Source organism: Myodes glareolus, chromosome 19, assembly GCF_982192425.1.
Source record: "Myodes glareolus chromosome 19, mMyoGla1.1, whole genome shotgun sequence".
In the NCBI taxonomy this organism is placed as follows: domain Eukaryota; kingdom Metazoa; phylum Chordata; class Mammalia; order Rodentia; family Cricetidae; genus Myodes; species Myodes glareolus.
Genome location: NC_142044.1, coordinates 19,798,062 through 19,814,607, shown reverse-complemented (window position 1 = coordinate 19,814,607; position 16,546 = coordinate 19,798,062).

The window sequence follows — 16,546 nt, the reverse complement described above, 5'->3', positions numbered from 1 at the left end:
CATAAAAATGTGTTACCATGGACTAATATGCTATATTGTATATAAAAGTTAAGACCAATTAATTAGTCTTCTTATAGAGACCTCACTGTCCCATCAAATTAGAAAACTGCCATATGAACTAACTTAGTCTTTTCACCTTATTGTCCTGTGCCATATACTGTAACTTTGGGCACTGAGGCCTTAACAAATGATATGGGGGTTAATTCCATCTTAGTCCCTGACAACATGGGATACTTTTCAAAACCATGAAACTAAATGGTAAGACAGGCAGAATGCCAAATGAAGACAGAGACTAAGTCCCTGCAAATAACTATACCTTATAAAGTCCTGAGTAATTGCATTCTTTTAACATAATTCCGAACCTGCTTCTGAGACAAGTGTCTGGAAAACTTAACCAGCAATAAAAACCTACAGTATCAAGAAAGTCTTCATTCCCTTACAGAGGGAAAGAAAGACTTTCTTAGATCAAATCTGAAAAGGCCTTTTCTCCATCATCATTACTAAGAATGAAAGTCAGTATAATAGCATTGCACCTAATCAATACCCCTGACAGGAAGGTGAGAGAATAATGCAGTCAAGCATTTCATAAAAGGGATTCTAGAGAAGTCCTACATAATCTGTGCCAAATACACAACAGTTTGGTGGCATTAAAATGCCACAAGCTCAATTACAATCAGTCCAGTTCAACAATTTTTGTCCACATATTAAATATAGTAGTGAGTTAGTAGGAAGTTTAGTAGGGAAAGTTACTTGCTACAAAGTCTTAAAAATTAAGTTTTATCTGTGGAATGTGCATGATGGAAGCAACGAAATCAGGCCTGCAAGTGGTCCCCTCATATCCATTTATATACAAACAAATAAATACAAATAAAAGGGCCAACAATCTAAGCTATTTTTAATGATTGATGTTTGACTAACACTCAAATCACTTGTTGAAGTCTTAATGCTCAAAATGACAATAGAACCTTTAAGAAGAAAATTAAGGGGAGGAAGTGGAAATTTTGATTGGTATTATTTATAAAGTAATAAAAAAGAAGAAATTTAAGATTGAGGAGTAGATCTCCTCCCTAATATGCAAGACCATTGCTTTGATCCATTGTCCCACTTGCTCTTCAATCAATCACTCAGTCAATCAATCTTCAATCAATCAATAAAATGGTGAGTATGGTAAAATCAATGATTATTTTCTGACCTTTTTAAAAACAATATTACACTACTGTGCATAAACATTTTTTAAAATTTATTTTGTGTATGCTTTGCGTGAAAGTATGTATGTGCATATGGGAGCCTGCAGACATCAGAAGAGGGTGTTGGAGACCCTGGAATTGTGGTTACAGGCAGTTATGAGCAGTCATGTCAGTACTGGGAACTGAACCTAGGTTTTCTCTAATCCTCACTGCACATTTTTAACCAAGAGAGAGAGAAGAAAAAACTCCACATTTTCAAGCAAGTCAGATACGAAATATTTTTCTTTCTGTTTGTTCACCCTCTAAACGTTTATCTTTTGCTTTTAAACTGAACATTTAAGAAAGAGGACTTCCAAGCAATTTGGGACTTGAACCATCTGAAACTAATGGGGTTGTGTAAGAGACTGAATAAATAAATAGATACGATGTAATTTATCACAGAAGTACTTCAGTTTCGGAGAGGGAGAGTAAATGATCCGGTAGCCCTGTTTATAAATGAGAAGTTCCTAAACTCAACTATTGACAGGAAGCGGTTATCTCCATTAATTTAATAAGCCCCAAAATAAAATGGTATGAAGTTTGTAACGAGCATTCCAAGACTCAATAGGAACTGTTTTAAAAGGTGTAGACATACAGTAATTGTGCATGTACCCCATGATCCCATAAAACTGTACTTCAAAGGGCTCGTTCTCTCTTTCTATGAATATGTTTTGTGATAATCATTTGCTCTCAGGGTTGCTCTTTTTAATGGGTGCTCCAGTTGGACAGTAACTATCATCTTAAAATACAGAGAAAACTCTGACCACCCGACAGGTTCTGGAAAACAGGCCTATCTTCCGCAGCAGCTTCTGAAACAGCAAAAGTATCTTACTAGATCATCCAAACTTGAGAAACAACCCAAGGCAGATCCAGTCCAGTACCAATCCTTTTTCATACTCTCCTCGATTGAAATACCAGTGGAATATTAATCCATTTGAATTATCACCTCCCTAGCACATGTGAAATAATTTTCAAAGTTAGAATTTTCAGTGAAAATCTTATGTTCGGGCACTTCTGCTTCCTAAGGCCGTTGATACTATTTAATAATATAGTATTACCCAATCATTATGTATCTACATTTTGTCCCCTGAATCTAGAGCAACAACATTCCAGAGAACACACTTTGCTGTTGGGTAGAACTAATTCTCTGTTTGCTATACACAGAATGACTCCTAGACATTGTATTCCTAGAAACTCTCTGAGATATAACTACTGTTCTAAAGCCTCACCGGCCAGTAGCAAGCCACAGTTCCATGACCAGCACTAGTCTATTTACATAAGTTGGAGCTCTCAGTACTCTGAGCCTTGTGTGCAGAGGCATTCTTCAGAGGAATTCAACTTTCAAAAGGTTTAAGGAAGGCATTGAGGGTGATGAAGGAAAGGTAATGTTTAAGTAGTGTGCAAAACCCAAAGCTCAATTAGATTTTCCTAGTTCTTCTTGACACTGCATAGACTTATGTTCTTGGGCAAAGACAACTATTTTTCCTGGCTCATCCCCTCAAATATGCAGACAAATCCTCAATGGCAGTAACAGCTCAAGAAGAGCTTATAGCCAACTTGAAAGGGAAGTCAGTAATAAGAGTCATGTTTCCTGCTGCCAAATTGCACAGTCCAGTTTTAGAAAAACTTGAACATGCAAGGGCTGTTATTGATCACCATGAGATTTTTGAGTAGATGGTTTTTGTAGCAATGCTCTGTAAGGGATTTTCCTGGAGTAATTTAAAAAAAAAATCATGAAGTTGACTTTTGTTGGTGTGATGACCCTTTCTTAGTGGCTTCTTTTAGAAGGGACTCAGGGGACATTACAATGGCAAAGAGCTTGCTGAGCAAGCAGAAAGAGATAACTTTGAAATCCCCACAATCTGTCTAAAAGTCACGTGTGGTAAGACACATCTGTAGAACACACTGAAAGTGTATTGACAGATGGGTCATGGGTTCTCACAAGGAAGCCAGTAGTGTCGCAATAGTGAGAATAACAATACTGAGCTTTAGGTTCAGGGAGAGACCTCGTTTCAGAGAACTAAAGGTGAAGAGTAATAATGGAAGACACCCAACATTAACCTCTGGTCTTCACACATCTGTGAGTGTGCCCCTCATGCATATGTGCGTATACAAGCACCCAACACACACACACACACACACACACACACACACAATTAATAAAATTAAATGAGTAAAAAGATCTATTTATTTAGATTTTATATTACAGATACCAATACACTAAGAAAAATTATATTAGGAATGTTGAAAGAGCTAACTCAAAAATGCAGAAAAAAGTTATATTTGTACTTGAGCTGGAATATCATGATGGATAGTCACTCTGAAATGCAAAAAGCTTATATAAATGTTTGTCTTTTTAATACTTTTGAAAACAAGTATTTATCTATTATTAGAGGTGGTTTTACATGCTACTGCTCACATATGGGGCTAACTCCTTTCGTCACGTGGGTTCTGTGGATCCAGCCCAGATTTCTGTCCTTGGGGACCAGTCTCCCTTCCAAAAATAGTTTAGAAAATTCTCCAGTCTCTCACCATTGTTTCAGCTGTTCATACCCATTTTAACCCCAGGGCTTTGCAATTATAGGTTAAATATTTTATGGCAGCTTAAAATTTGGCTTGTTTCTATCTGTAACTATGATGTCGCCATAGCAAAAGTCTTGTGTAACCTGAGAACTATAATTTCCATTGCACCAAGAAAATAATGATTTTTCAAGCTGTCTTAAAGGGCAAAACAATCAAAATGAGTAGCAAAGAGGGTACATCCGTCTGTGGGACAGATATATTTGGAACATACAGAACTTGTGTGTGTCTAAGCAAGTGTAGCTCGGTGGATTACTAATGGACGCCCTATGTCATGACATGTTCTATCTCTGCACTTGTGATCGGAGCGTGTTTCCAGTCATCATTTATTGCACTCTCTCTGTCCACAGCATGGGTGTTGTTTCCCTAGGAAGTTCAGAACCTTCAGGAGCTGCAGGAAAGCATATTCCTGTTTTTAGCTAGTTTTAAGCTTTCTGACTGACTTGAAGTCTGTGAAGTCTGCCTAGCTCCAGCGACTACTGTGGAAAAGCATGGTGCATACTCCTTGTCAAAAAACAGCATTGCTAACAGGAGAAAGGTAAAATTTCTAGACAAAAATGACTGGTTTAAAAAAAAAAGTTGTCTTATGTGGAACTTTTAAATATGCTTCCTAATGTGCTGACTACCAGTATCAAGTAATATCAATATAAATTGCTGTTATTGGGTACACGATAATTCAATTCAAATTTGGGATTTTTAGGGGAGCAGAACCTCCATTCTTTGGGGCTATTTTTTTTTCTTTTTTTTGTAATTTTATTAAATTATAAAAGTTTCCATTTCCGCCCCTCCTCCCAACACCCTCCCACTCCCCCCACTCCCTCTCCTCCTCCCTCTCCATCCCTAAGAGCAGTCAGGGTTTCCTGCCCAGTGGGAAGTTCAAGTTCCTCCCGCCTCCCTCCAGGTCCAGGAAGGTGAGTGTCCAGACGGACTGGATCCACAAAATCCAGTATATGCAGAGGAAACAAGTCCCAGTGCCATTGTCAATGGCTTTTCAGAAAGACTCCGGGCCAGCCACATTCAGAGAATCTGGTTGGATTGCGTCCTCGTTCAGTCCCAGTCCAACTGACCTTGGTAAATTCTCATTAGATCCGTCCCCTTGTATTTCCTTTTTCAGTTTCTTCCTCCTTCTGCTCCTCATTTGGACCTTGGGGGGCTCAGTCCGGTGCTCCAATGTATCGCCATCCATCGTGGTATAAAGGTTCTCTCTGATCTTGCCTTCTTTGCTCACGTTCTCTTTCCTTCTGCTTCTCGTTTGGACTTAGGGAGTTAAGTCCAGTGTTCCGATGTGGGTCTCTGTCTCTATCTCCATCCATTGCCAGATGAAGGTTCTATGGTGATAAGCAAAATATTCATCAGTATGGTTATGGGCCTAGGCCGTTTCAGGCACCCTCTCTTCTGTCCAGAGAACAATCTGGGGATCTCCTTGGACCTGGGATCCCATTTATAATCAAGTCTCCTGTAAACCCTAAAATGACTCCCTTAGTTGAAATATATTCTTCCCTGATCTCATATCCATCCTTCCTCCCTCCCCCCATCCCAGTCCACCTAGCTTTCCCCATTCCTCCCCTACTCCCTTCTCTCTAACCCTCTCCCCTTCCAACAACCCTCCCCCCCCCCACATGCACCCGAGATTACCTGGGACTCTTGTCTATTTCCAATCTCCAGGCAGATAGCTACATGATTTTCATCAGGTTCACCTTCTTATTTAGCTTCTCTAGGATCACGAATAATAGGCTCAAAGACCTTTAATTATGGTTAGAATCCACATATGAGTGAATACATACCATATTCCTCTTTTTGGGTCTGGCTTACCTCACTCAGTAAAGCGTTTTCTATTTCCATCCATTTGCATGCAAAATTCAAGATGTCATTGTTTTTTACCGCTGAGTAGAACTCTAATGTGTATATGTTCCACACCTTCTTTAACCATTCTTCTATTGAGGGGCACCTAGGTTGTTTCCATGTTCTGGCTACTACAAATAGTGCTGCTATGAACATAGTTGAACAAATGCTTTTGTAGTATGATAGGGCATCTCTTGGGTACATTCCCAAGAGTGAAATTGCTGGGTCCTGAGGGAGGTTGACTCCCAGTTTCCTGAGAACCCGCCACACTGATTTCCACAGTGGCTGCACAAGTTTGCATTCCCACCAACAATGGGACATTGATTGTAAAGAATATCTGCTTTTGCACAAAAGGAGCCCATGCTTCACCATAGTTTTCAGCATGGCAGAGGACATTAAGATCTCCCCTAGAATCATGGGGGCGCTGGGGCTCAGATGCCAGCAGGGTCAGCTGAGATAGGGGATCCCAGAAGGGTTATGCAGGGGTTTGGTGGTGGATGCTGGACGGAGCCCCCTACTGAGTATCCTCCATCTTTCCTCTCCTGTGTCCTTTCACAGCAACTTGCTTCTGAGAACACATGTATGGCTTTAAACTTCTCAGGTTGGTTTTTATTTCTCAAGTGTGGGGAACTCAGTTTTCTGTTCTTATCACCTCTGAGGCTATGCTAATGGCCCTGCCAGCAGCCATACTTTTTAGCATGATTTATAGCTTCTCTCACCTTTGTGACTAGTTGGTATATCTGGTTTGTGTCTTCTCATACATTGTAACGAATCTACAATGTACAGAAGCACCTCCAGCAAGGTATAACTGGGTACTTCTTTGAAAAGTCCAAGTGCTATACTGTGATAATTTCCAAAGTCCTTCTATAATTTTGTTGACTCTTAGAAATGTTCAAATGTTTTATGAGTATTTCCTTTTGAATGTCGAGTGATTATATTGTATAGACTTATTCTATCAGTTTTGTTCCGCTAGAGAACTCTGACTAACATGCCATCTAACTTATGGCTGCCTATAAACCAGGTTTTCTTTAATTTATGATGAAAATGACACGGAGGTCAGACTTAGTATCTTGCTGACAAGATCAGAGCAGGCTGAGAAGCACTATGAGGAGAAAATTAAGAAATTTGACTTAATGTTGGCATATTGTTTAGAAAAAAGCAAGACAATTTCATCCATCTCAGCAAATATGCAATTTTATTTCTGATTAATATTTCCACGTCACTTTCCTTAAGAAGAGAGTATGGGAATTTTGCAACTATTGTAACCATTTTTCCAATTTAAAAAGCCCAAATAGCGATCTGTGCTGACATCTTTGTCCTGTGTTTCAACCAAAGACCACACAGATGCCCAGGGTCTATCACTCAGATGAGACCATGTTGGTGTCTGAGGGCCATGCTGTCACCAGTGCCATGGCAACATCTGGACCCCTGCTGATGCTGAGAGCCTTGTCAGGATCCCTGACCCTGCTGCAGCTGGAATTTCTGTTGATCTCCATGGTCCATGTCACCACAAGGGGCCATGGGAACCATATGTGTTGAAGTCTGGCTGCTGGGCTGAGCCTGCACAGCCCTTCACTGGCCCTGGGAAAACTGGCTCTGCTCCTCTCTGGTCACTACAACAGAAGAGATAGTCCCACCCCTCACCACAGGCATGGGAGAGCTGGCTCCAATGGCAGATTCCATGACAGAGAAAGGCTGGCTTCATACCTTGCCTGAGGCGGGTAGTCCCAGCAGCCCAGACTGATCAAATCAGCTACCACCAAGACCCACATTCAGGGCTTTGAATTGGCCCACCCAAGCATCTAGCCCATCTATGACTGGCCAGAGTGCTTGGAGGGATTGTTCCAGCTGAGCCATAGTCACAGGATCTCCATGACTCAGGGCAACAGCTGGATATCTGAGAGGGGTATCAGTGAGGTTCTAGTATTGATGATGTACCAGAAGCCAGAGACCATGAACTAGACCAAAAACGTATTGCAATGAACATTTGCAAGTAAAACTGAGAGGACAAAGCTGCGTGACACACCACAGCTCCCAATGTCATTAAGATGAATGAAGACGTGTGGGAGAGGCAGGGAAGACAGAGGAGGGAAGTTTTGTGTTGTGTATTTCTTCTTTTGTCAATTTGTTTTGCTTTTAATAAATATTTTTTTTAAATTTTTCTTTGGGGGGATGCTGTGGAAGTGAGGGGAATATGTGAAGGGACTAGGAGATGGGTGAGATTGGGGTTCATGATGTGAAATTCCCAAGGAATCAATTTTTAAAAACGCTAAAAAAAATAAATAAGTAACATAAAATCTATTTAAAAAAATAAAGTCCAACAAGAAAGGAAAATGGGGAAAAGGGGTTTGATGGAAGGCAGGGAGATGAAACAAACATAAGCTGGGTTAATAAAGTAGTTAAGAGGCATTGTAGGGTGAGTGATACTGGAAATGCTTTGTGAGGACAGCTGAGCATCGGAGAGATGGGGGAGCCTCTCCCTGTCACTAAGAGAACAAAACAAGACCCAGGATTCCTGGGGGTTAATTGAGCTATTTCCACAGCAGACCACACTGCCTCCTTGGAACTATATGACACTTTCACCCTAAGCATGGGCGTGTTTCCATAGTGCTACAGGTCCTGAGGTTCCGTGGGTGGTCAGTACTCTTGCAAAGAAAGAAACAGAAGCTCCAGACGGTTAAGTGACTTGCAAAATGTCAAACATGACTTCAAAGGGCTGATCACAAAGCTCAGAGCTTATCACATTCCCCAGAACTCCTCTAAGAAGATTGATTTATATTTATATTCAAGAAAAACATTTAATTCCATGCTGAATAGATATGGAAGAATGATGTTCTACATTCACAAGGAATTATAAAACAAAACAATGAAGGCTTTGCAAGTAATTTCTCCAACTTAAGTGTGTGATGTTTAACCTATTTCAAAGCCCCTATTGGCATTTCTGCTCTAGGTTTTAAAAGTTATTAAGACAGCATACACTTACGTAGACAAATTTACCTACACTGATCCTACTTCTATGATAGCTCTAAACCACGGAGTGCAGAGTTAAGGGGAATAGGCACTACTCATGCTACAGGAAAATCTGAAGAAGATTAACTATGAACTCTAAGAGGTCCTGCCGGTTAAAATTGAAGGCAGACCCTTACTTTTTGCCTGTTCCACCAAAGTTTTACATGGTAGAAACTAAATTTGTGATTCTGAGTTTAACTGCACAAACCAGAAGGGCTGAGGGAATCAGATATATCTCTTCGTGGTCTAGAACACTGCAGTGTGACTTCTGCTTTTCCTCAACACAGAAATATGGAACCCACAATTCTAACTTGAGAACTCCACAGGAACTTACCGATGTATTGTCGTAAAACTTTAGAATATACACAGCACTAAATAAAGGATAATTAAATTCTTTTTAGAATCTAAATTAAAATTTGTAACTGATCCTATTCTTAATGGGAGTGTGGAACAAAAGATGCAAATGACCCATAATCAAAGAGTTGGTTAACTAAGTTTCAACCAAATACAACCTTTCTTTTCACTTAAAATTTCTCTCACTTGCTCATGCTATCTTTCATACATAATCATTCCTAGATAATGTTTCTAGTCATTTTATAGTCAATAAAAAAATAAAATGTGTTTTTATAAAGTGTGAAGAGTCTTGTCTAGAATGTAACAAAATATAGAACAATTATTTCATTCTATATTACATGTATAAGACCCCAAACTAAATATTTTCTCATTTGTAGCCATGTCTGCTGAATGTGAATAGCTCTTTTTCCTAATCTTCAAATGCTTGGATCATATTACAAATACAATGAATATTCCCAAACCAGCAAAGGTGAGATGCCTGATATGATTGAACTCAACATGTGTCCGACTGTTAGAATACTAGTTTTGTTCAATGGAATGTAGCTGTAGCTGTTCTCTTGGTGCAGGATGTGGAAGGGACATCGGATAGGGACTTTTGACTTGAGGACAATGACAGAACATGCTAAGCCTCACAGCTCATTTCTGCAAAGACTGGTTGTAGCATGTCTTCTCAGTACTGCCACCGGTACTGCACCGGTACTTCACCGGTAATGAAGCAGATGAGTTCTTGATAAGTGAGTGAGACTCACGTGCGGTTTGCTTGGTTTCTATCTTCAGTTTTGTCTTTTCATGGCCTCCAGTCGAGGTGACTGCTGAAATGTAAGCAGAAGCCAAGATGGTAAAATGGGTATTCAAGTGGAGAGGAAAACAGAAAAGGAAGCAAGCTGTGAGAAAAGAGGTTAGAGATTATAGAGGAGTTGAAGTTACCACACAATAACCCATACAATCAATGAACATGAGCAGAACTCCAGAGCAGTCTGAGTCCTGGAGGACTTATAAGAAAGGCAATTAAATCGCCAGACTTGTGTTGGGCTGGACAGCCTGTGTTGTGGCGAACAGACCAGACTGAAGTGACCTAGGGAAGAATGCTAGAGAAGCTCACTACGGAAGCTTATGTGCCGCTTGCCTCCACAATGCCTGTCAGGCCCCTCCCACTTCACTACATGCTCAGTGCTGTTCTTCCTGTGAAATAATCACCACGGAATGTGACCTGCTCTCATACCCAGACATCTGAAACTCAGCAAATTCTAGCGACTGATTAAGTTATTTATTGGCCCAGGATTGAATGACATGGATAAAAGCCACAGGAATAAGTTCAGAACAAAGAATAAACATTTAGAATAGTGAAGAAATAAGAGCTCTAGTACAACATGCCAAAAAACTACAAATGGCATTTGGGTGCCCGTATTCATTAAACAGTGACGCTCTAGGAATACACCTACAGGCAAAGCATGATAAAGGTAAGCCCTGGGTACTCTGGACGGAAGTCACAACCCCCTAACTTGCTAGTCACAGCTGCTGCACAAGAAGCTTAATCTATCTTTAGACCCACTCTGCTTCTCTCTGCACAGGTGTAAACTTTGGAACGGATGTTGTACCTGCGCATTACATGGTCTGGAAGTACCAGCAGCTATTGCATGGAAAACATACTAAATGAAGCCTGTCAGACAGCATATGCTCAACGATGAACTCGGATTCAGTTCACACTAAGTCATTTGCCACTTTTGACTTTTTCATTACATGGAGGTGACTGCTTTTACATCCCAGCAATGCCTGTTGTTTATTCTACACTCTTTGAAATGCTTTATTGTCTTTATTTAACAGACGGCAAGTCAGAAGTCTCAAATTAGTGTCATGCTAAAATTCACGGAGAATAAAAGGTTGAGTAGTGCTTCCTACAAAATCTTTCCCTGAGGACTGTGCGGTTGCAAGGATCTTAAAACACAACATTTAACAGTATTTATTAAGATATGTGGTTCTCAGGCTGTGCCAATACAGAAAAGCTTAGTTATGTGTAACACTGATACTCAAAGCTTTAGAAAAAAATCCTCAGAATCGTGAATTTTGTTACAGTCCATTCTTCCTTCTAAAACTGAGAGAAAATATTTTCATATATAAAATTAATCTAAAATTATCTGTAGTTAGCTCCAGATCAAGAATATTTTCATAGATTTGAATCTGCCTCAACTCTGAACTTCTCTGCCTCTTTATTTCTAATTAAAGGTGAACAGAAATAAAAATATAATACTGGAGAAACAGAAATGATGAGGAAGATAATGCCTTCATTCAGACAACTTTGGGAAAAGTAAAAGAAATCAAATCAAAGTTACCCTATGATCAGACATTTTGGGGATCAGGAAAAGCTTGCCAGTAGTACTGGGTTTGGGGAACACATATGGCAGAGACAATGAAGTCATCAGGTATCAGCCTCCGAATCACTGCTTGGCAGCAAGGCGTCCAGAGTGGAAATCCAGGTTTTAACTCCAGTTGATAGAAATAATTCAGTCTCATTAACAGTTTTTCCTTCACAATTTTCTTTGGATGTCTAGGATGAATAAATAAAAAACTTAAATAGGATTCCCCCAAACAGAATCAAATGTTTATGAAAAGTTGGAAAACAAATAACAACACAGACGTGTTTTCCACTCCTAGAAAAAAATTGTGTGCCGGGAGAGTGATTCTCTATGTGGAGGCTCGTGGACCAGGACAGACCTCTTGAAACTTATTAGTCATCTGTTTGAGAAAAATAAACAGTTATAAACAAGGTTAGAAAACGTTATGTAGTAGTTTAGAAGAAATTTTAAACTTTGTTCCACATGATTGTTAAAATTATGGGCATATTTGTATGTCTTTTTTTTTGCTTTGTTCTTTTTTTGTCTTTGATATGCTTTCAAAAACCTTTAACGATTCTAAGAACTGACAGTATTATTTTGCAAAAATTTTGGTCAAAGATAGGTTAATCTTTTCCATAAAGAATTTTAGAAACATTGTCTTAGGAATGAATGGCAATCCTATTAAAATTAGTTAATTTCTAATTGTTTCATTAAAATTACGGGCAAAAAATACATGAAATTTCTTACAGAAGCTAGATGGCGAAAGTAAATTGTATATTGTTCACTATTTCTGTTTTAAGATATACAACATATGACTATCTTTGTATGATTATGTTCAATTCACATTTTTAATTTCTATTACATGTATTTGAGTTAGTATGTTTGTGTGTGCTTAGCCATATGCATGTCACATGAGCCTGGGGAGTCAGAAGACACCTTTAAGGAGTTCAATATTTACAGTACTGGAATCACCTAGGGACAGGAAATGCTTTAGCATTCTATGGAGGAATATTGCTTACTCCCTTGTTCCCCACGAATTGCTCAGTTTGATGGATCAAATAGGAACTGCCACCACAGACTCATGTGTTTGAATGCTTGGCTCATAGGGAGTGACACTCTTAGGAGGTATGGCCTTGTTAGAGGAAGTGTGTCAGAGTGGTAGAGGGCTTTGAGTTCTCATATGCTCAAGCTAAGCCCTGTATGGCAAACAATCTCTCCCTGATGCCCACAGATTAATAGGTAGACTTCTTGTGCTTCTTCTCTAGCACCATGTCTGCCTGCATGCTGCCATGTTTCCCACCATATGATAACGGATTAAACCTTTTAGCTATAAGCCAGACCCAATTCAATGTTTTTCTTTATATGAGTTGCCTTGATCATGGTGTTTCTTCCAATCAATAGAAACCCTAACTAAGACACTCAACTTGCTTTCGTACACAGCCCAGGACTACCAGCCCAGGGAAAGCACTGAATGCAGTGGGCTGGGTTTCCCCACGTCAATCCTTAATCAAGAAAATGTCCATCAAAGGCATATCCACAGGCCAGTCTGATAAAGGTAGTTCTTCCACTGAGAGCCCTTCTTCCCAGACATGCCTTGCTTGTACCAAGTTAACAGAATCAAATGAACAGACAAACAAAACAAAGAACAAAAAAAAAACACAAAGGGAAAATACATTATATACTAGATAAAAACAGCACTTGATATGTTTAAGAAAACAAAAAGTATATACAAATAGATAAATAGATATACACATGATTCTGTGTGTCTCTCCTGTCTACCCAGAACATGTTTAGGTAGCTAGAACAGGGGAATTAACAATGGCACCTTTAACCAAATGGAGGGGAAGCAGGTTGTTCATTACCCTTTTGCCACCTTGAAATTTTTTACTATGTGAACTTGCTTCTTTTTAACAAATGGTGTTTTAAAGTCCGAGAATATGTTAGAAAGGAGGTGCTGAAACTGAACCGAGCACGGTGAAACTCCAACAGCGTCAGGTGGGATGACGGCAGAAAATCACAGGCTGCTTCCGGGTAAGAAGCCTGGTAATCCAGCCAGTTGGTTCAAGGGACAGTCAATGAGCATAATTCCAGGGACATATTGATGTAAGAATAGTTTGATGAGATAACTTCTATTACAAGTTGTACACATCTGAAGACATGTTAGATTCAATTAAAATTACCCAAGATTCAGGAAGAAGGAATGAGAAAGTTTGGCATGTTCCAAGACTGCTGACATTGTAATGTGTCCATGCTAGGAGCCTGGACAATAAGAACTGGACATACGTTGTGGAAACGGTGTCTGAGTTCAACTAGGTGAGATGATCGAAGGGTACAGTCTTCATGATAAGATTCTGAGAGTCCTGCTCTTGGCAATATCTCAAGGCAGGCCCTGTGAAAAGTCAGCACTGGAAGTCAGGTAGAGGAGATAAGGGCTTGAAGGCAGAGTCCATGTTCAGAATAGAGGGTGAAAAGGAGACTTGGAGCCAGAATGGGGGCTATGGGAGTTTAGAGGGGGAAGTATTCAGACCCCACACTGGCCCAGAGAAGAACCTGCATTAATAAGTTGTCCTTCAATGCCTGCACTTGCCCACAGAAGCCTGTAGCTTCTGCCTCATGAAATTCAAAGTTGTGTTCCTTTCCCTGGCTTGATATCTAAGGTCTTCCCAGAAAGCTGAACAGTTTTGAGATACCACCTAATAGAAGATTAGGGAAACCTCCAAAAGTGGGACCTTACTACAGAACAAAGAATATATTCTGAAGTCAGACTTAAAGGGTTCAATCTTTTTTCTCTTCTCTTCCTTAATTTTAAGGTCTTGGCTAGCTATAGACATCAGGTAACCTCAATCGGTATCTGTACAATGGGATGACAATCGTATTAACTACATTAAAAGTGCTGCACTGAACATTGAGGAAACGTTCAACATTTGTGAGGGCAGGTAGAAAAAAACACATGAGGAGGTAGGGTGAACAAAAGAGAAGAAGAAAGAGAAAGAGGAGAAAGGAAAAGACATAGCATTGCACAAACAGTGTACATGATATCATTTATTTGACACCAGCAACAAAATGAAATCTCATTCTCGGTGATCTGGCCAGAGTTCAAAATGCTGGACGTGTGGGTGAGTGCTAAGAAGAGAGAGTCAGCTGGGGTTTTGTAATCGGGCCTTCTAGACGGTGGAAAATGAGCCATGCAATTATTATTCTTAGCTCTTCTCATTTGTCCCAGCCTTCTTCAGTGTTCTGGTATCCTCGGAGAGGGAAATACCTGTCACACAACTCTCAAGAATGTGGAGACTTTTCTATATACATGTCTCATGTCATTATCACCCACAGCTATGCGGAACAGGCAGAAAACGCGATGCGAGTTTTCATTCTGATGAATCTTACAATTTGGTTTTCTAATTTCTCTGCCTCCTGTTTCCCATTCCTTAAGAACTGACAGTGGAATTTCACCCCAGACAACTGCAACTGTACTCCCAGACCACCATGCTCAGTTACAGAGCAAACTGCATAGCGTTGTGGGAACTGTGCTAGCATTGTGATTGTGATCAACTCATATCCTTGCCTTTGCTTTGTCCTGGAGATAAGTACAACTCTCAGAGTGCCTGGTGTTCCATGAGTTCTCTGTTGCTTGCTGTGGAGGGAAGATACCTGGAGAGAGGAGTTTTGCTTTGTTTTGTTCTCAGGACACATATAAGTCGAGACAGAATTTTTAAATTTTTATTTCTACTGTTCATTAGTTGACTGTTACTGCTATTGTGAATTATCATACAGTTGAATGTGTAAATCAATGTAAAAATGTTTCAGCATTTCTGAGTCAAAAGTTGGATTCAGCATGGGTGATTTTGTCTTTGCTTGGGACCACAGTGCTGACACCAAGGCATCAGCAGGGTCCTGTTACATTGTGGTGGCCCTTTAGACACTTACAAGCTCATCAGTCTGCTACAGTGGTACCCTCCATAGCTTCCAAGAATGGAGAAATAGCATAGAGTGTTAAAGATGGGTAAACAGGAAAGTATGGCAAGAAAATTAAAGAGGAAGAGCCTTAATTAAGGGATGTAGAGAGGAGTAACTAGCACCTTTTGAAAAGTCATTTGTAAGCTGCTACTGTAAAAACTAAAGTATAACATAGATGAAAGAAATTTAAGTGGAGATACCAAACAGTGGGAAAGACAAATCCCCAGCTGACATCGTATGCTAGCAAGTGAAAACTCTAGTACCAAGATTGGGCTACATCTTCTTTGGTTATTGACCAGAGGGATTCCATAAAATCCCCCAACATTGCAGGCCATTGCCACTCCTATTAGTTTTCCTCCACACCCTACTGTGCTTGTCATCAGTTTGATGAAGACCTAACATACTTATGTTATTGAGCCTGGGGCAGAACTTAGCTGACACTCAACTAGAAGCTTCACCCCTACTGACTAGCATTAATAGTGTGTGGAAAGTACTATACACACTGCTAGAGAAGAAAAGCAATTATTAATCTCACCCAGTTATGGAACCCGCAAATTACGATAGTGACCCATTTACAGGATAAACCTACAGGATATGTGATAGTGACATAAATGGTATGGTCGTGACCAACTACCATTTTCTTGGATTTGAGGTCTGTTCCTTGAGAAAGAACCCGTAAAAGGCATTGTTAATGAGACCAAGAAATAAGACTTAATTCTGTTCAATGAGCAGCAATAAAATAGCTTAAATATTGTGATAACCACAGTCAGAGCATCACTGAAACCTCATTAAAGAAGGTTCTTCTTGCAGTAGATAGTAATTAACACAGGGACCCACAACTGGACAACATACAGAGGGTGACAGACTTTGCAACACTCAGCTATAAAGAAAGGGTCTGTATCACATCTCTCCTTTCAAGGCTCAGAGGTCTTTGTGGATGAGGGGCCACAAATATTTTAAAAGCCAGAGTTGGGGGGATTTTTTTTAGAGTGGTTTACAGGCTCTGGTCCACTTAGTCCAATAATGCCTGTCTCCTAATAAACAGTGCTAGAATCCAGTAGTTGTTTAGTCCATGAGGCTGGATGTCTTCATTATACCTTGGCATAAAGTATACTCTTACCTGAAATGTCACCTCTGCAGGAAAACTTGAGGCAAACAATAATTAATATGTGTTAGATAAAATTAGGTCAGACACTAGTACCTTTTTACAAGTCATGAAATTTAAATTTTCTAGTTAAACTTTTAAGG